Genomic DNA, 22,362 nt, shown 5'->3' on the forward strand with positions numbered 1-22,362 from the left:
GGAGGTGTCAACCAACCTGATCGTATAGGATCGGGTGGATTGCTGTCTGCCGCCTCAGGGGTGGCGGACAAGTTAAGCAACAGCGGTCTTAAGACCACTGCTTCTTAACTCCTGTTCCCGTCGAGCCTGAAGGCTCTCGGGGAAACAACTGCATTCAGGGGTTGATAAATTGGCCCCCATGTATCAGCAATTAAGCTCTGTATTACAAATAATATTCATTAAAAAAAAACTATTTTAAAACATTTCAAACCAAGATTTAATTAAAAGAATTTTTAAGATTTTGGTAACCTTGACTCCTTTGCTACAGGGAATATCAGAAAAACTGGCCCAAAATACCAGAAAGTTTTAATTATTTTTGCATTAACAGAAATAGAGCCTTGTTTTTTTTAATTTACCTTTCATACCATATATTTTTTAAGCATGTAATTTTAAACAACTTTACAAATGACTACTATTATAAAATGTGCTTTATTCTCTTACACCTAGATTACGAGTTTTGTGCTAAACAGGGTGCGAAACTAACGCCAGAAAAGTGCTCGTGTACGCTTTCCCCCATAGACATCAATGGGGAAAGAGTGTTAGAAAAAAACCTGAAGTGCGGAATGAAAAATATCCGTAACACAACCCCATTGATGTCTATGGGGAAAAAAAGTTATGTTTAAACCTAACACCCTAACATAAACCCCTAGTCTAAACACCCCTAATCTGCCGCACCCTGACATCCCCGACACCTAAATAAATTTATTAAACCCTAATCTGCTGCTCCTGACATCGCTGACACTAATAAAAGTTATTAACCCTTATTCCGCCACTTCCCAAAATCACCACCACTATATTAAAGTAATTAACCCCTAAACCTCCGGCCTCCACATCTCCGCAACTAAAAAAAACTATTAACCTCTAAACCACCGGGCCCCCACATTGCAAAACACTAAATTAAACTATTAACTCCTAAACCCCCCCTAAAATTACAATATAACTATATTTAAATAAATAAAAACTTACCTGTGAAATAAAAATAAACCTAACAAACTATAAATTAACCTAACCTTACTATTCTAATAAAATAAAAAAACTACCAATTAGGATATCTAAATTACAAATTTAAAATAACCTAACACTACTAAAAAAAAAAAAAAATCTAAAATTACAAAAAATAATAAACACTAAATTACGAAAAATAAAAAACACTAAGCTTACAAAAATTAATAAACAAAATTATCAAAAATAAAAACAATTACACCGAATCTAATAGCCCTAGAAAAATAAAAAAGCCCCCCAAATAAAAACACCCCCTAGCCTACAATAAACTACCAATAGCCCTTAAAAGGGCCTTTTGTAGGGCATTGCCATAAATTAAACAGCTCTTTTACCTGTAAAAAATACTGAGCCCCCCTTACAGTAAAACCCACCACACAACCAACCCCCCAAAATAAAAAAAAACGTAACTCTAAAAAAAAAACTAAGCTACTCATTGCCCTTTTAAGGTCATTTAGCTCTTTTTCAAAAGCCCAAACCCTAATCTGAAAAAAAACCACCCCAAAAAATAAAAAAATACCTAACACTTACCCCAGAATATCTACTCATGGTTGCTGAAGTCCAGACATCCAGGCAGCAAGAAGTCTTTATCTAGGTGGCGACATCTTCCTCCATAGCGGGGGCGTCTTTTATCTTCATCCCGGCAGCGCGGAGTGGAGCAGAGCAGTGAAAACATCCAGTGCGGAGCCGTCCTCTTCATACGGTCCCCGTCGTACACTGAAGCATTCCTCTTGGCTGATTTTGATTCTTCAATAGGATGAGATCTTCTAAAATCCTATTGGCTGTCCAAAACAGCCAATAGGATGAGAGCTACTGAAATCCCATTGGCTGATTAAAAGAGCTAAATGCCCTTTTAAGGGCAATGAAAAAGAACTGAATGCCCTTTTAAGGGTATTGCCCATAGAAATGCCCCTTTAGGGGCAATGGGTAATGTAGTTTTTTTTTAGACTTAGGTTTTTTATTTTGGGGGGGTGGTTGGGTGGTGGGTTTTACTGTTGGGGGGACTTTGTATTTATTTACAGGTAAAAAAGCTGTTTAACTTAGGGCGTTGCCCTACAAAAGACCCTTTTAAGGGCTATTGGTAGTTTATTGTAGGCTAGGGGGTGTTTTTATTTGGGGGGCTTTTTTATTTTTATAGGGCTATTAGATTAGGTGTAATTGTTTTTATTTTTGATAATTTTGTTTATTATTTTTTGTAAGCTTAGTGTTTTTTATTTTTCGTAATTTAGTGTTTTTGTAATTTTAGATTTTTTTTATTTTTTTCTTAGTGTTAGTTTTTTTAAAATTTGTAATTTAGATATTTAAATTGGTAGTATTTTTTATTTTATTAGAATAGTAAGGTTAGGTTAATTTATAGTTTAATGTTAGGTTTATTTTTATTTCACAGGTAAGTTTTTATTTATTTAAATATAGTTATATTGTAATTTTAATTTAAAGTTAAGGGGGTGTTAGGTTTAGGGGTTAATAGTTTAATTTAGTGTTTTGCGATGTGGGAGACTGGCAGTTTAGGAGTTAATAGGTTTATTTAGTGGCGGAGATGTGGGAGGCCAGAGGTTTAGGGGTTAATAGGTTTATTTATTTGCGGAGATATGGGAGGCCGGATGTTTAGGGGTTAATAACTTTATTATAGTGGCGGTGATGTTGGGGAGTGGCGGAACAGTGGTTAATAACTTTATTAAAGTGGCGGTGATGTCGGGAAGTGGCGGAATAGAGGTTAATAACTATTATAGTAGCAGCGATATTGGGAGCGGCAGATTAGGAGTTAATAAATTGATTTAATAGTCGCGATGTGGGTGGGTGGCAGATTAGGGTTAATACGTTTTAAATAGTGTTTGCGATGCGGTAGGGTGTCGGTTTAGAGGTTAATAGGTAGTTTATAGGTGTTAGTGTACTTTGTAACACTTTTTTGTGGCGCAAAACTCATAACTACTGGTTTCAGATGGCGGTATGGATCAGGTCGGTATAGGCTGTAACACAAGGTTTTTAGCCTCACTGCACAACCTGTAATCTCGGCACTATGAAAATCCCACGCAAAAACATAATTTTTTTGAGTGCGGAATGGACGTTGCATTACAGGCTAAAATGCTTGTGGTATAGCAATACCGAAACGACTCGCAATAGCTGCGTTACTGACATTACGCTGAAATTGCCATTTTTTCAGCGTTAATAGCCGTAATGCAAAACTCGTAATCTACCTGTTAGCATCATATATTGAAGAGAAAATCTAGGTAGGCTGATAGGAGCTCAGGAGCGTGCATGTGTCTTTAGGACGTGCACGCTCTTGATCTCACCTAGGATTACTCTTTAACAAAGGATACCAGCGAACTAAGCAACATTGACAATAGAAGTAAATTGGAAATGTATTAAAAATCTCATGCTCTATCCAACCAATTTAAATTTAACTTTTACTTTACTGTCCCTTTAAGTAGTTCATGGATAGTTCCAGGATACACCTATTGAGAAGCCTGGTGGGGTTCATTTTTCCTGGTCTCATTTGCTGTTGACAACCAACAAGAGCAAGGACATTTTTCATTTGTATTTTATTGCAAAATCAGGCAAACATCAAAAATGTATTTATATTGTTTTGTTATTTTTTATAAATGATGCATTTTATGTTGGATTAGATTTTTGAGTTTATTGTCTATTTAAATTAAATTGGGAAAATAGTTTTAAAAAATTGGTTGATATACAGCCTGGCTATAAAAGTTGTGTTCCATTCTCTTTATATTGCTCTATAGTGATGCTCTGATCTCCTGTAACTTCATCCCTGGTGACATCATAAGTGTGAAAGCACCCATGCCTGAGTCCTCATGCTGCTCCTTAGCATTTCACACCCTCTATTTATAACAGGGCCGTACTTTAATGCTGTGTTGCCTTGGTAAATGTGGAGCCCTTTGCCAAACACGGATTAGGGAGTTAAATTTCAGAGCTAGTTGCAGGCTAAGAACATCTTCATCTGAGCGTTGCCAGGACCTAAATGACAGATTCTGATACCTTCTAGATCTTGAACATGATGAAAACTTACAGCAATATATCACTCTGAGACTCTTTAGAACTGAGTATTACTTCATTAGCTTGTTAACTCATTATATTATTACATTCACTAAATCCTCCTGCCCTTTTTTTTACATTGCTACCATGAAAGACTCTGTTTCTTTGAATGTTTTATATGCGAAAAGAATGAATAAAACATTATTTCTTAACCCTTAAATGCTGAGCTATTTCCGCCCATATGCTGAGTTATTTTGGAGTTTTTAGACGCTACTCACATTTTTTCATTAAGAAACTTACACACATGGGGGCCTATCTATCAAACTCCGAATGGAGCTTGAGGACCCTGCAGGCTCGCCAGAAACACCAGTTATGAAGCAGTGGTCTAAAGACTGCTGCTCCATAACCCTGTCCGCCTGCTCTGAGCAGGCGGACAGACATTGCCGCAATTCAACCCGATCGAGTACGATCGGGTTGATTGACAGCAGGGGGAGGCGTTGCACCAGCAGCTCTTGTGAGCTGAGGATGCAATGTTAAATGCGGAGAGCGTATTGCTCTCTGCATTTAGCGAGGTTTTGCGGACCTGATCAGGTCCGCAACACCTTTAATAAATAGGGCCATTATATATATTTTTTTTTTCATCAGACACAGCAGATTTAACAAACAATACCATTATATTATGCATATCATGACACATAACAACTCTACAAGAAAATGTGTGAAAAAATGTATATTTTCATTAAAATTTAAATAAACATTATTGTAAACAATTGTGTGGTTTTGTTTTTTCAAAACAAGAAGGGATCGTCTTCATATCATTTGATTTTGGTTACATCTATATAGCTGTGCTGGGCACATAGGGACTCCAATTCATATATATATATTATGCACATGTAGTAATGCTAGGGGAAGACTATTGCCACAGTGATCACCTGGCTATTAAAACTTATATAAGGGCTTTATTTTAAAAAGGGGCTTCTGGGGTTTAGACCCGGAAGTCTTGGGATCTCCAGTGTATTTATCTGTAAACTGTGTGCTTATACTCGTACCTCCAAGCAGGGTTCTAAGTCATAAGAAAGCTGATATCTAGGGGTTTAAATAATTTCCTGCATCCATCTTCCTTAAGCTGTTTAGCTGCCTTGCACTTCAGGGTTTCTAGGGCTTGAGTTGCTTGGCCACCAAGGATATGGAGCAATAAGCTTTTGAAGCTCCCCCTTCACTTAAAGTAAAGTCATCCTCAGGTTACAGGGGTACAAAGCAAATGAGCTATTCATAGAAGCGATATTTATCTGAACTTTGTAAATATAGAGATAAAGCTGAATTTATTAACTAATGTTGTAAATTTGCTTTCAAAGATCTCAGGTGTAACTTCATCTCATGCCGCATATTCATTGGATTTAACAAGTTTATAAGAGTAATATAATTTACTACAAACACCTCCTCTCAAATTTTGTATCAGAAAACATTCACTTATTTTTTACATACAAATAAGCTGTTAAATTACATTTAATAGTTGTCTCATAAAAGTAATGAGATTTAGTTGCATAATGCAAGTACATGTTTATAGCTTTAAATGCATTTCTCTCTGTAAGTTTTTTTTAAAAAGAGCAAAACACTGCAGCCATGTTGGAGTACAGCATTACACTGCATTTCCTGTTTATCGGGCAGTATCCCTTTAAAAAGAAGTATCCAATCCATTCCTTGTAAGTATATCCAATCCATTCATTGTAAGTAATATCCAATCCAGTTCTTGTAAGTATATCTAATCCAGTCCTTGTAAGTAGTATCCAATCCATTCCTTGTAAGTATATCCAATCCAGTCCAGTCCTTGTAAGTAGTATCCAATACGGTCCTTGTAAGTATATCCAATCCAGTCCTTGTAAGTAGTATCCAACCTATTCCTTGTAAGTGGTATCCAATCCAATCCTTAAAGTGTTATTCAATCCAGTCCCTGTAAGTGTTTTCAAATCCAGTCCTTGTAAGTAGTATCCAATCCAGTCATTGTAAGTGTTATCCAATCCAGTTTGTGTAAATAGTATCCAATCCAGTCCTTGTAGTATCCAACCTATTCCTTGTAAGTGGTATCCAATCAAATCCTTAAAGTGTTATTCAATTCAGTCCTTATAAGTGTTTTCAAATCCAGTCCTTGTAAGTAGTATCCAATCCAGTCATTGTAAGTGTTATCCAATCCAATTCATGTAAATAGTATCCAATCCAGGCCTTGTAAGTATTATCCAATCCAGTCCTTGTAAGCAGTATCCAATCCAGTCCTTGTAAGTGGTATCCAACCTATTCCTTGTAAGTGGTATCCAGTCCTTGTAAGTATCATCCAATCCAGTCCTTGTAAATAGTATTTAATACAGTCCTTGTAAGTAGTATCCAACCCAATCATTGTAGGTAGTATCCAACCTATTCCTTGTAAGCGGAATCTAATCCTTGTAAGTGTTATCCAATACAGTCATTTTAAGGGTTATCCAATCCAGTCCTTGTAAATTGTATCAAATCCAGTCCATGCAAGTACTATCAAATCCAGTCCTTGTAAGTAGTATCCCCATTCCTTGTAAGTGGTATCTAAGTGGTATCTAAGTGGTAAGTGGTATCTATTCCAAACATTGTGTTATCCATTCCAGTTCTTGTAAGTGTTTTTTGATAAGGCAGAACACTCATAAATAGTTTGTAAGTTTGTAAGATGCACAAGATATAACTTTATGGTCTAAATAGTCATTTTAAAACCCCAACCTTTCATCACAGAAAATGATGGAACACAGAGCCTCTATCCAGGAATTAGCCTGCGGTCATTGACAAGATAACCAGCTTTGCATATAAATATACAAATATACATTTATATGTTATAATGCCTCAGAAACATAAAGAATGCAAAATACATGGTGTTTGGTATACAAATACTCCTCACAACATCACTTAAGGATTGCCTATCTGTGTATATGAAATATATATACATATCAGAAGTTATAAGATGTTATATAATTTCAGCCAAAGACTCTAAACTTTATGACATGCCATAAAAAGAGGGGAGTGGATATTTCTGGCTGATCTGTAAGAAGATTGGGTCAATCAATTTTATTTCAGAGAAACAGGTATAAAATTGTCTGTCTAACAATACAAGTTGTTCATTCTACATGGTGAGTGACCATCTTTTCCTGCCAATCTCCCTGACGCAGATACCTAAGCTAGGAAAGTATGATTTCTTTTATTTCTCCTTTTTGTTTTAAAAACTGTTTGCTTGTGCATAATTCTATGTGTTAACATATTTTTATTAATAATGCAATGTGCATATTTTTTGCATACTAAATCATTCCTTTATTAAGCTTTAGCCTTTGTCTAATATTTAAACCACATTACTGAAAGAGACTGGTAGTATTAAGACTGTGTTTTTAGATTATTTTTGCTAAATTGTATTCTGGGATTCAATTAGTAAGTCTGGGTTTCCCATATAATAAATCTTAAGGGGTGGCAGCTTAGCGATAGTTTAGTGTGGGTGGCATTAAATGGGAGTTTGGCCATTTTTTTCTAAGTTTTCGACAGACTAGAGAGATTTGTTAACCCCTGCACCCACTGAACTAGGTCACAGGCTTGCCTGGCATGGCTAAACTGTGACAGATTGGTTTAAGTGGAAAGGGTCTGTTAACCCTTTCTGTGCCAAACAAGTGACTGGTCGAAGGGTTGGTTAACCCTGGTCGTCACATATGTATTTACTAAAGTGCTTATTTGGTAAAGGACAAGGAAATACAGTAGAAGTTCATAATTAACATATGCATAATACAAAGACAATGCAGTAACACTTAGGGGTCAATTTATCAATGCGTCAACCTAAACGCATTCGCTGTGTTAAATAAATACACTCTCTGTACATTGCTGAGGTGAATCTCCATTCAATTTCCTTATTTATTTCCTTATTATTGATAAATATGAAGCATCAATGAGGGGAATTTCACTATTTATCAAGTAATCTACCTAGAATTATGTTTGGGTTAATGGCGGATTAGGGGTTAAACATTTATTAGGTTTATTGCGATGTGGGTTAATGGCGGATTAGGGGTTAATATATTTTATTAGTTATCGCAGTGGGGTTTGGTGGTTGACAGGTAGATAGATATTGTGCATGTCTTAGGTGTTAGTCAATATTTTCAGGCAGTTACAGGAGTTACGGTGATCACATTTTCAGCGTGAGGCTTGCAGCGTCTGTTTATGTTTGACGAGGTGAAAATCAAGTAAAGTTTCTCCATTTTCTCCGCTTATATCCTTGCGCTGAATATGTTATACCGATTTGCGACGCGGTTCTATGTTAGCTTATGGGAGTAAAAATTACGGACAATGGGTAAAATATACGTGCCGTATTTATATGCGGCACCGTAAATGTGATACTAAAACCGCATAAAAACCGGCATCGCCGGGTTTTGCGGGCGACGCCCCATATGTAATCTTGCCCTAGATGTTGTGGTTATTGTCAGATCTTAAATCACAAGTACCTTCATTATCACGTGTGCAGTTCTCACACATCAGCATTCTTCATTACCTCAAGGAACTTTGCATCTTAAAAATACAAATTACGCTGTGAAAGATTTTCTTACTTTGAATGTTATAAAAACAATACAGAGAAATGCCTTAAAGGGACAGTACACTGTAAAATTGTTTTTATATTATTGTCTTTTCATTGACTTGTTATACCAGCTGCAGAGTATAAAATGTATGAGAAATTGCATTTCCAGGTTTATTTGTGTATATGAAGTAGCTGGTTTTGTGCTTTTAAACCACAGCCTATTACAATGGGTTGAGTTTCAGGTGATATCAGATCTCATGTTATCACTTTGTGTACACACACTTGCTTCTTTATCTTACATTTGTCAAGCAAACCAAAGCTCAATATTTAGAAAGAACAACTAGCCCTCGCAGTGTCCGCCACAACCTTAGTATATCTTTTCTTTCTTATTAAATAATAGGAATAAAAAAAAAAAATATGTAGTGTGAATAAAGTTAGTGGCTTATCAAGAGACTGCTAGTGATATTGGGTGATAAGTTATGTAATTAATAAAGCCTGAGTGAAATACTGGATGTGTATCTGCATCTGTATAATAACACCCAGCTCTATACAAAGACACAGAAGTGACACTGGCACATGCGTATAGCCAAATGAGGGCTGGTTATAGAATCAGTGGTATCCACATCAGTATAATAACACCCAGCACTATATAATGACACAGTAGTGACACTGGCACATGGGTATAGCCAGAGGAGGGCTGGTTATAGGATCAGTGGTGTCTGCATCAGTATAATAGCACCCAGCACTATATAATGACACAGTAGTGACACTGGCACATGCGTATAGCCAGAGGAGGGCTGGTTATAGGATCAGTGGTGTCTGCATCAGTATAATAGCACCCGGCACTATATAATGACACAGTAGTGACACTGGCACATGGGTATAGCCAGAGAAGGGCTGGTTATAGGATCAGTGGTGTCTGCATCAGTATAATAACACCAAGCACTATATAATTGTCAGGGATGCCAGACAGCCAAGGCTACCCCCACCCCCCTACTACATGGCTCACTTCCTGTTACATTAGATTTAGCCATTTCATGGCTTACGGGTTCTCCCAGATGCGTGCTATGTGTTGTTTTGATGTGTACACTTGGTCATGGAAGAGCTGATCTATGACTGGGAAAAACCCTCCTAGTCTGTCTGGGCTCTAGCCCCTAGGGAGGACAAGAGGTGGGGGAATTACCGGAGGGGAGCTCCTTTGGGAACCGGGGGTTTTGGACACTCCTACTCCCATAACTTCAACAGTCTGTATCTCCGGTCCCCAATAACAAATCACGCCACTTTTTGGACTGTAATCTAGGGACCAAGAGCTTTAAAATGACACCATGGAAGTGCCACTCCCCCGGGATCACCCCCGAAACTGCCACCCCTGGGTCGTGGGATTCTGTGGGACTGTGGCTGCTATGGAGGCGCTGGTCTGTCTAGAGGGGTGGGAATGGCGACAAATTGTGGGATTGTCCAGTGTCTTATCAAGATGAGATTTGTGTATAAAAGGAGTGTGTGTTTTCCAATAAAATTAGTTCTTGTTTTCACCTGAATGCTAGTTGTATAGTTATTTGGGTGAGCCCTGCTAAAATCACTTTTCCTCGATACATAGCAGCCTGTTGTAAGGTATAGGAAGGACCCTCTGGCAGAGCTACCTAGTCACAGTAGCCAGAGTCTGCCACAGGGTGGGACCCTGAATACTGGTGCGGTCGTTCATCAGGGGTGGCTACAGACTGTGGTCACTTGCCAGTTTGCAGGGAGGAAGCAGGACCCATTTTGCATCAGTACAATAACACTCAGCACTATATAATGACACAGTAGTGACACTGGCACATGGGTATAGCCAGAGGAGGGCTGGTAATAGGATCAGTGGTATCTGCATCAGTACAATAACACCCAGCGCTATATAATGACACAGTAATGACACTGGCACATGGGTATAGCCAGAGGAGGGCTGGTTATAGGATCAGTGGTATCTGCATCAGTATAATAACACCCAGCACTATATAATGACACAGTAGTGACACTGGCTCATGCGTATAACCAGAGGAGGGCTAGTTATAGGATCAGTGGTATCTGCATCAGTATAATAACACCCAGCACTATATAATGACACAGTAGTGACACTGGCTCATGCGTATAACGAGAGGAGGGCTAGTTATAGGATCAGTGGTATCTGCATCAGTATAATAACACCCAGCTCTATACAAAGACACAGTCCTGACACTGGCACATGCGTATAGCCAGACAAGGGTTGGTTATAGGACCAGTGGTATCTGCATCAGTATAATAACACCCAGCACTATATAATGACACAGTAGTGACACTGGCTCATGTGTATAGCCAGAGGAGGGCTGGTTATAGGATGAGTGGTATCTGCATCAGTATAATAACACCCAGCACTATATAATGACACAGTAGTGACACTGGCTCATGCGTATAACCAGAGGAGGGCTAGTTATAGGTTCAGTGGTATCTGCATCAGTATAATAACACCCAGCGCTATATAATGACACAGTAGTGACACTGGCACATGGGTATAGCCAGAGGAGGGCTGGTTATAGGATCAGTGGTATCTACATCAGTATAATAACACCCAGCACTATATAATGACACAGTAGTGACACTGGCTCATGTGTATAGCCAGAGGAGGGCTGGTTATAGGATGAGTGGTATCTGCATCAGTATAATAACACCCAGCGCTATACAAAGACACAGTAGTTACACTGGCTCATGCATATAACCAGAGGAGGGCTAGTTATAGGATCAGTGGTATCTGCATCAGTATAATAACACCAAGCACTATATAATGACACAGTAGTGACACTGGCTCATGTGTATAGCCAGAGGAGGGCTGGTTATAGGATGAGTGGTATCTGCATCAGTATAATAACACCCAGCACTATATAATGACACAGTAGTGACACTGGCTCATGCGTATAACCAGAGGAGGGCTAGTTATAGGTTCAGTGGTATCTGCATCAGTATAATAACACCCAGCGCTATATAATGACACAGTAGTGACACTGGCACATGGGTATAGCCAGAGGAGGGCTGGTTATAGGATCAGTGGTATCTACATCAGTATAATAACACCCAGCACTATATAATGACACAGTAGTGACACTGGCTCATGTGTATAGCCAGAGGAGGGCTGGTTATAGGATGAGTGGTATCTGCATCAGTATAATAACACCCAGCGCTATACAAAGACACAGTAGTTACACTGGCTCATGCATATAACCAGAGGAGGGCTGGTTATAGGATCAGTGGTATCTGCATCAGTATAATAACACCCAGCGCTATATAATGACACAGTAGTGACACTGGCTCATGCATATAACCAGAGGAGGGCTGGTTATAGGATCAGTGGTATCTGCATCAGTATAATAACACCAAGCACTATATAATGACACAGTAGTGACACTGGCTCATGTGTATAGCCAGAGGAGGGCTGGTTATAGGATCAGTGGTATCTGCATCAGTATAATAACACCCAGCACTATATAATGACACAGTAGTGACACTGGCTCATGTGTATAGCCAGAGGAGGGCTGGTTATAGGATCAGTGGTATCTGCATCAGTATAATAACACCCAGCACTATATAATGACACAGTAGTGACACTGGCTCATGTGTATAGCCAGAGGAGGGCTGGTTATAGGATCAGTGGTATCTGCATCAGTATAATAACACCCAGCGCTATATAATGACACAGTAGTGACACTGGCTCATGTGTATAGCCAGAGGAGGGCTTGTTATAGGATCAGTGGTATCTGCATCAGTATAATAACACCCAGCACTATACAAAGACACAGTAGTGACACTGGCACATGGGTATAGCCAGAGGAGGACTGGTTATAGGATCAGTGGTATCTGCATCAGTACAATAACACCCAGCACTATATAATGACACAGTAGTGACACTGGCTCATGTGTATAGCCAGAGGAGGGCTGGTTATAGGGTCAGTGGTATCTGCATCAGTATAATAACACCCAGCACTATATAATGACACAGTAGTGACACTGGCACATGGGTATAGCCAGAGGAGGACTGGTTATAGGATCAGTGGTATCTGCATCTGTATAATAACACCCAGCACTATATAATGACACGGTAGTGACACTGGCACATGGGTATAGCTAGAGGATGACTGGTTATAGGATCAGTGGTATCTGCATCAGTATAATAACACCCAGCACTATATAATGACACAGTAGTGACACTGGCTCATGTGTATAGCCAGAGGAGGGCTGGTTATAGGATCAGTGGTATCTGCATCAGTATAATAACACCCAGCACTATATAATGACACAGTAGTGACACTGGCTCATGCGTATAACCAGAGGAGGGCTAGTTATAGGATCAGTGGTATCTGCATCAGTATAATAACGCCCAGCACTATACAAAGACACAGTAGTGACACTGGCTCATGTGTATAGCCAGAGGAGGGCTGGTTATAGGATCAGTGGTATCTGCATCAGTATAATAACACCCAGCACTATATAATGACACAGTAATGACACTGGCACATGGGTATAGCCAGAGGAGGGCTGGTTATAGGATCAGTGGTATCTGCATCAGTATAATAACACCCAGCACTATATAATGACACAGTAGTGACACTGGCTCATGCGTATAACCAGAGGAGGGCTAGTTATAGGATCAGTGGTATCTGCATCAGTATAATAACGCCCAGCACTATACAAAGACACAGTAGTGACACTGGCTCATGTGTATAACCAGACAAGGGATGGTTATAGGGTCAGTGGTATCTGCATCAGTATAATAACACCCAGCCTATATAATGACACAGTAGTGACACTGGCACATGGGTATAGCCAGACAAGGGCTGGTTATGGGATCAGTGGTATCTGCATCAGTATAATAACACCCAGCACTATATAATGACACAGTAGTGACACTGGCACATGGGTATAGCCAGAGGATGGCTGGTTATAGGATCAGTGGTATCTGCATCAGTATAATAACACCCAGCACTATATAATGACACAGTAGTGACACTGGCACATAGGTATAGCCAGAGGAGGGCTAGTTATAGGATCAGGGGTATCTGCATCAGTATAATAACACCTAGCGCTATATAATGACACAGTAGTGACACTGGCACATGGGTATAGCCAGAGGAGGGCTGGTTATAGGATCAGTGGTATCTGCATCAGTATAATAACACCTAGCGCTATATAATGACACAGTAGTGACACTGGCTCATGGGTATAGCCAGAGGAGGGTTGGTTATAGGGTCAGTGGTATCTGCATCAGTATAATAACACCCAGCGCTATATAATGACACAGTAGTAACACTGGCACATGGGTAAAGCTAGAGGATGACTGGTTATAGGATCAGTGGTATCTGCATCAGTATAATAACACCCAGCACTATATAATGACACCGTAGTGACACTGGCTCATGGGTATAGCCAGAGGAGGGCTGGTTATAGGATCAGTGGTATCTGCATCAGTATAATAACACCCAGCGCTATATAATGACACAGTAGTGACACTGGCTCATGGGTATAGCCAGAGGAGGGCTGGTTATAGGATCAGTGGTATCTGCATCAGTATAATAACACCCAGCACTATATAATGACACCGTAGTGACACTGGCTCATGGGTATAGCCAGAGGAGGGCTAGTTATAGGATCAGTGGTGTCTGTATCAGTATAATAACACCCAGCACTATATATACTATACATACTATATATACTACAAAACAATGTTTTTAATTTCAAATGTACCTTGGTGTCCTTCACTAAGGTCTGCACTTTGGAAAATGTCCGCCACAGCCTTTGTCTGTGCCTATCCCTGGGGATACCACAGTCTAAATAAGCTATTTCAAAGGCCAAAATAGGAGTAAAGGAACTATTTGTAAACAATGTAATACTCTCCGGCAGGTAAAATGGATAAATAGGAACAATTTAAATGGGAGAACATTTTTGGGTTAACTCTCCCTTTAAAGTGGCAAAAAAGTGTATAAAGAAAATGTTTTGTGTAAGAGCATTTTATCATTGCACTATTGGTTGCATATAACTATGTTTAACCCCCTTTACTAATAGTTTAAACCCATAGCTTAAGTTAGCTTTAGAACAATGCACTACTGGGAGCTAGCTGAACACATTTGGTGAGCCAATGACAAGAGGCATATATGTGTGGTCACCAATCACCAGTTAGTTCCCAGCAATGCATTGCAGCTCCTATGCTTACCTAGGTATACTTTTTAACAAGGGATACCAACAGAACAAATCTAGGCCTTGATCCCAATCATGCTTATATCTGCTCCTGATAATAAAGTTTTGGTTTCAGCCAATATGGGATGTGTGTTTATTGAACAATCAGACGAGCAGACCCTCACCCCCCCTCTCCCGTGCATATGGAAATACCCATTATACAAACACAAGCAATCTGAATTCTGCACACATCAGTATACATCTAAAACTTTGGCTAGGAGTTTGAAAATCAGCACAATGTTATTTAAAATAAGCAAAACTATACATTTTTACAAAAACACCCAAAAAGGGCTATATAAATGGATCATCTACAATGTACAATGTCCCTTTAAGGTTACATTACAGTTGTTTTGAATTAACTCCTTTGTACAGCGTGTAAGGTAAATCATCATTTACATGTGTCAGATTAACCTAATATGAATCCATTCTGATCACTTGTACACAATATGCCATTTGTATATAGGCATGATGGGTATAATGGGCATATTTGCTCTATGATTATATAGGCAATTTTAATAAAAGCACAGAGAAACTAATTTCCATTAGAATTGGCCACAACTGATCTCATCTTCTAGAATGGGATTTTAACAGTTTTCAAACTGTAAATCAGTAAACAATTAAGCGACACGTTTTTTTAAATATAGACATTTTTCATATAAAAATATAAATTCAATTCTTCATATAAATAAATGAAAACATCCAAACATGAACTAGCAATATATAAATACATCTGAGAAATTGAAGGATCCTTCATAAAATAGATTTATTGGTTATATATATGGAATTTCCCAAAAATATTAAAAAATACATATTTGTAAAATTATTTTTAATGTCCTATTTTGCTCATGATTTGATTTTCAAAAAAATAAAAAAATAAAAAGGCTGTCTTACATATAGAACAGATTGTTGTATCCCAAACAATACAGTGTTGAGCTTAAAATGAAATTAAAACCTTCCCAATTTGTTTTCTTAGAAGTGAAGACCACCTTCTATATACCGGTATATATTATTAAATGACTCATCCTTGTTATATAATCAGTTATAACAGTATTAGGGACACAAGTGGAATCGTGGTATGCACTTCTAAGGCTACAAATTTATATATTGCTAGTTCATGTTTGGATGTTTATTTTTTATGTGAAAAATTAATTTTATATTTTATTTGAAGAATTAATTTTTGTTTTAGATAGATCTTTTATGACAGGAAATACACATTTTAATATTGCACAATAAACAAGGTTGTTGTAAAGATTCAGGTTGTTAAGGGGTTAATACCTAATAGTTTATAGTGCTTTAAGAGATCTATTTAATTTCTGCGCAAATGTCTTTTTGTTTCTTAAAACTTTTTTTTAAAATGTAGCCCAGTGTTGCAAAATTCCAATTTACTTCTAATTTGTTTCATTCTCTTTATTTCCTTTGCTGAAAAGCATATCTAAATAGGCTCAGTAGCTGCTAATTGGTGACTGCACATAGATGCCTCGTGTGATTTGCTCACCCATGTGCATTGCTATTTCTTCAACAAAGGATATCTAAAGAATTAAGCAAATTAGGTAATAGAAGTAAACTGGAAAGTTGTTTAAAATATTATTCTCTTTATGAATCATGAAAAAAAAAAATAGTTTCATGTCCCTTTAAGTCTACACTATAATTTATCTGCAATCTGGAGAATTTTTGTTCATTAGAGAGGAACTATGTGTCAACAAAGGATACCATGAAAATGAAGTCAATTTTAAAAAGAAAGTAATTTTTTTTTTTATTGTAAACTCTGAATCATTTAATTTTATTTCTAATTTTCATTTCCTTTTGAAAGCACTAATGCTTAATGCAAATCTACAATCAAAACTAATATACACAGATAAATATTATAGTTTTATTAGTTTCCCACTTATATTATTTACTCTAAGTCCTGGTCGTGTAGAAACAATGTCAGCAGTGCAAAACGAACTTGTTTTTTCTTAAAGGGGCAGTAGATCATGTAATTTTAAACAACTTTCCAATTGATTTTTATTATCAAATTTACTTTGTTCTTTTTTTATTCTTCATTGAAAAGCATACCTTAGTTGGCTCAGGAGCAGCAATTCACTTCTGGGAGCTATCATGAACACATCTGGTGAGCCAATGACAAAAGGTGTGTATCTGCAGCCAGCAATCAGCAGCTAGTCCTCAATAGTGCATTACTGCTCTGAGCATACCTAGGTATGCTTTTCAACAAATAATACAAAGAAAGAGGACAAAACAAATTTGATAATATAAATCCATTGGAAAGTTGTTTAAAGGAACAGTCTAGTCAAAATTAAACTTTCATGATTCAGATAGGGTATGCAATTTTAAGTTTCCTAGTAACTTTTATCATCAAATTTGTTTTGTTCTCTTGGTATTCCTAGTTGAAAACTAAACCTAGGTAGGTGTTAAGGGTTAATGTGAACCTGACTAGCGCCATCTTGTTCTTTGCATACATCCTGTAATGATTAAACTTTATTATAATGGGTTATTCTGTAGTGAGAAATATATGCTTGTCATTTTATTCTGCAAGGCTAGCTAACCTTGTAGATGTCCCTGGCATTATGCCGAGGAGGCGACCTTGTTGTTCTCACAGATGCATTTCTTATTATGACTATAGATATTGTTTATGAGCTAGTACTTTTTACTGACAAACACTGTTTATAACTGTGTAAAATGACGCGGTCATAACTTGTCATCAAGTTAACCCTATCTGCTGTTATAAGACATGTTGTGTGCCCTTCAATAAAGAAGAATAGTTTTTGGATCATTGCTGCGTGGTCTGAGTCTGTTCTAAGATAATCTACCTCTGCTCCAGGTGGTACCGTAGGCCCAAGGCTTTGGCCTGCACTGACACCCCCCCTTGGAAATAACACCTAACAATTCTTGGTGTCAGAAGTAGGATTCTCAGTCGGTAAGTATGAGTGTTTTTTCTCTGCTTTCCCTCTGTGAATCTGAACCTAAATTTAGTCTTGTAATAGGTGTTGGTAATATATGATAAAGGCTTAAGGGGTTCCTGCGGTGGAGGCGAAGGTTTGTGGAGATTAAAGTCCTGCCGGCAGTTGTGATAACCCCTCCAGCCAGGTTAATAGTCCTGTGCTGGTTTAAGACAGATATTGTAGTTCTGTCTGGTAAGCGCACAAGAGATAAAAGTTAGCATGAAATTTGACGGAAGATTTTAAGTTAAGTTCCCCGTGCAAGTTGGCAGTGCTTTGTTACAGTGAGTGAGTCTCACGTGTGTTAAAGTTTTCCATATTCATTCCTATAATAGAGTTTTGTTACCCACCTGGATCTCATGTTTGATATCTGATGCATTGCTTTGCTTATTTGTTTTTTACTGCTATAAAATTGTGCTGTGCTTATAAAATATTAAGTGGCTATGCATTTTATTATTGTTGCTATTATTGTGTTGAGGAATGGGATCTGCTGATAGATAATAATGTGCAGAGAAGAGTACATATTTAATGTCTACAAAAGAGTTAACAGTTTCTGTTAAAGACAGAAACAGGATCATAAAAAATACTGTCAGTAAGCACTGCTGTGTAGATTTAATGAGCAATCTCTGTGTTAAAGAATGTAGCGGGCAAAGAAGGGGGCCGCCACTGAGCGCACACACAGATCAGAAAACAGGGAAAAAAAAGGAAAAAACTGTTACAGGCAAAACTATTCTGTGTGTCATGTGTTATGTGTCTGTTATCATATGTCATAGAGTTGCTTAGATCAACAGAATAACAAAATAAAAGAAAAAGGGAACGGAGGATGTTTTTATCCTGTTTTGAAATGTGTTCAATTTGTGAGAAGATGGCCATTTCTTACAAATTCATACACTTTCAAATACATTGTAAATTTGATGGAAAGTTGATCTTATTGTATTTTTATGTGTTTTTTGGTATGTTATTTTGAATATTTGTTTTCCGGAGGAAAGGAAAAAAGGGGGAGTGAATTCTGGTATGCGAGATGAGATGGGCTTGTGTGTCTGTATCGCTGTAAAAATGTTTCTTTCTGTTTCTGTGCTGGGAAATCAGACGTTGTAAGGAGGTATTTTGTAGTGTTATTTTTATAACTGTATTTTAAAGTCAACAGCATGTTTTAAGTATGTGTGTTATTAATAAGCAGTTTTAGGTTAAGTGATAATTGTTGTATGCAAGTATAAAAAAACTGTCCACCTGTTGCGGCATATAAATATATTGTTTTTGCAAGTGAAGTAACTAACGGCTTTGAAAGTGTGATGGTGTGCGTGATTTTTGTCACGCTCTAGTAAATATGAGAGTGTTTCTGGTATGATTAATGGGTTAAGTATGTTGTATTTGTAAGCTCTGTGCACGGAGTTAGTGCAAAAGATAAAATATAGTTATAGGCTTTATATCATTAAATTTATCTCAAAGTATTTAGGTCCATTTCTGTTGCAAGTAAATTAATCTGCAGGTCATGATGCAGTACAGAGGTGGAATTTGTGTGGTAAATCATACAAGCAGCCTAAATTATGGTTAGGGTATACATATGTAATTTACGTGATAAATGGTTAGTCCTTAAAGGGACAGTACACTGTAACATAGTTTTGATATTAATGTATTGTCAATGGCTTGTTATACAAGCTGAATAGTTTAAAATGTAGGAGAAGTTGCATTTGCAAGTTTATGTATATATGAAGTAAATTGTAATTGGTTGAATTTCGGATAATCCTTATCTTATATTTGTCTGTAAAATCAGAGCTCAGTGTGTAGAAAGAGCACTAGAAAATTGTCATTTTATTATTTAAAGGACCAGTTCACTCATGTGAAAAGAGTTCAGGAGCAGCAATAACATTGCATTAGTAGTTTGCAAAATATATTTTTTGAGACCTTTCTTTGTATTATTCTTTTTAAATCTGCCGTTTAGATAGCAGATATTTCTTTTGCAATGTAACTGAATTCTCTCTGTAATGCAAACTGAATTGATAAGTGGTCTACATACTTAGTGTTGCGATCTGTGAGACTAGCGAAAGAAAAAAAAAAAAAGACAAACAGAGGAGTGAAAATATTTAAAGGGATACAGGCAAACTGATATAACATCTGAGATTTTAAGGAAATATTTACAGAAAAGACAATGAGGTTTACTAAGCCTAACACTAGTAAATTTAACTGTGTTAGCAGTTTCAATTAAAGGTCATTTTTTAATTTGGGTAAAATGTCCCTTTAACTAGCCTGCATCCCACTGTGAGTGCGTTTTTATGGCTATAGTGGTTTTTTAGGCTATTTAATGCACGTCAGTATACATTTTTATTATAAGTAAGGCCAATGGATCATTGGGAATAATTTAAAGGGGAAATTTATTATTCTTTTGTAGAAAGCTCATTTTTTGTGGTATATGCAATTGTTATATTTGGCTGGAGAGCTGCAGAATGGTGAATATCAAATTATAAACAGATTTAGATCCAATAATTGTGTTGTTGTTAAAATTTTGGTTATGTAAAAGTATAGACTGGATTCTTGAGCTTTTCACAAGTTATTTGTGTCATATATGATTTATTTCACAGTGGATTTGCATGGTGCATGCGGGCAGGAGCTAAATAGAATGGTGGCTGTACCATGGTTATCTGGTCTTTCCCAAAATAGGGTAATTAGGTGTGTTTGTGTGTTTCTTCCTAAATTTATGTTTAGGGATTTCATTTGTAAAATATGCAACTGGAGTTTATTGAGCATCTGCAGTGATTGCATTATTAGTGTTATCTCATAGTATTCTGCATAGTTGAATTTGCAGAAACAAGGGTATAGATGGTTCTGTTAGGATTTTTAATTATTTGTAGTGTTTTGCGAGTGCTGTGTTTCAGGGAATGTCAGTATAGGTGTTGAATTTCAGGTTAATTGTGGTTGTTTAAAGTTTGTGTCTGCAGTTAATGTTTTGTTGTGTGGAATGGACAAGTGTTTTTAAATGTTTTCTAAGACATTGTTATGTTTTTCTCTTTTGTGACTGCATGTGGAAGCGTGCTGTATGAATGGCATATTGAATAGTGCGGTGTATTTGATGTGGCTTGCTATTGAGAATTGTATTCTGCATGCCTGCGTGGAGTGCATGATTTGTCTTTTAGTTTATTGTTATGTTGTGTTTGCGTGCCACATGGGATGTTTCACGTAAACAAGGGGCAAGTATTGATGAGTATTGATGAGTATCTTTATGTGATGGGGGTGATTGTTTTGCCCTAAATTTCCCTGTCTTATCCCTATGCAGGATGCAAGGAAGCCCTGGACGGCACCTATGCAGGGGAAGAGCATTTGACCCCTGTATAGGTGGGAGAAATGGATAGGTTGCTGGGAATAAGGGGTGGAGACAGGTGGGGCTTGGGAAGAGGGGATAAAAGAAGTGGGAGGAGCAGAAAAGAGCGCCAAAAGTTTAGTAGAGAGGGTAAGTGTGGAAGGAAGCTAGCTTTGTTTCACACTTATCTGAGATAATGTCAGCGAATCCGGAGCTGGTTGCAGCAGTGGCAGCCTTGGCCCAAGCCAGAGGCGTGGAGTGGGTGATGGAGCAGCTCCGGAATGCAGGAGCGGCTCCGGTAGCAGAGGAGGCGGCTAGAGGCAGGACAACACGGTTTCCTGGGACCAGGCCGGTCAGGAGGGCCAGACCGCCAGAACGGCTTAGCCCGGCGCTGGGAGGCGCAAGTGGTATGCGTGGCAGAAGCCTGCGTAGTGGCCCCAGAGGAGCATCTCCTGGAGGAGCAATCGGGCAGCAGATCGGGAGCTAAACACCGGTGAGGGCCATACCGGCACATAGAGGGTAGGCCTCGTCAGGAGGAGGAGCTGAGGACGGCACCACCCGCCGGGCGGGTGGACGGCCAGGGAGCTGCCAGCTGCGGCGGAGAGAGAAGGTAAGGTGGGGACAGTGGGGAATTGTAGGACATCGTAGGTGGCGGTAGGAGGTGAATCCGTTGTGGCAGCGTGTGGTGCTGGGCCCCAGTGAAGTGAGGGAGGTGGAGTTGGCGGTATGTGTGCAGTAGTGGGAGTAATGGAGCCCCTGGCCCAATGGGCTTTTCATTATGAACACAGGGTAGGGCTCAGAGGTTGGAGGGTGCCTGTTGGAGGGGGGAGGCTGGCTCAGGGGCCGGGGGGGCTTTTCATTTTAACCCCCCCCGGCAGTGGGTGGCCTGGTTTGGTGGTGGTGGGTTGTGGGTGGGGGTTTCCTCGGGGGGGGGGCTCATGGCCTTTTTCTGTGGGCCCTGGGCCCCCCCCACACAGGGGTGTTGCCATGGGAAGTGTGGCTATTTTATTATGCATTGTCTTCCCCCCTCCCCCCCTTTTTCTCCCTCCCATTTCTCCTCCCCCCCTCCCCTTGGGGGTGGGGCATAAGCTGGCCGTGGCATCCTACCCCCCCTTCCCCGGGGGTTGTGTTTAATTTTAAAGAATGGTGGTTAGGGTATTGACATGAGGCTGTCTCCCCACCTCTCTGTCTCTCCTTTCTCCAGAGTTACCAGGGACCAGTGATGGCGGGCCCGCCAGGCGTCGCCTCCAGAGGAGTTGGACTTCAACGATACGGACATGGACACCATATTTCTGGGGGATTCTTAC

The sequence above is a fragment of the Bombina bombina genome, chromosome 8 (assembly GCF_027579735.1).
Source record: "Bombina bombina isolate aBomBom1 chromosome 8, aBomBom1.pri, whole genome shotgun sequence".
Classification (NCBI taxonomy): domain Eukaryota; kingdom Metazoa; phylum Chordata; class Amphibia; order Anura; family Bombinatoridae; genus Bombina; species Bombina bombina.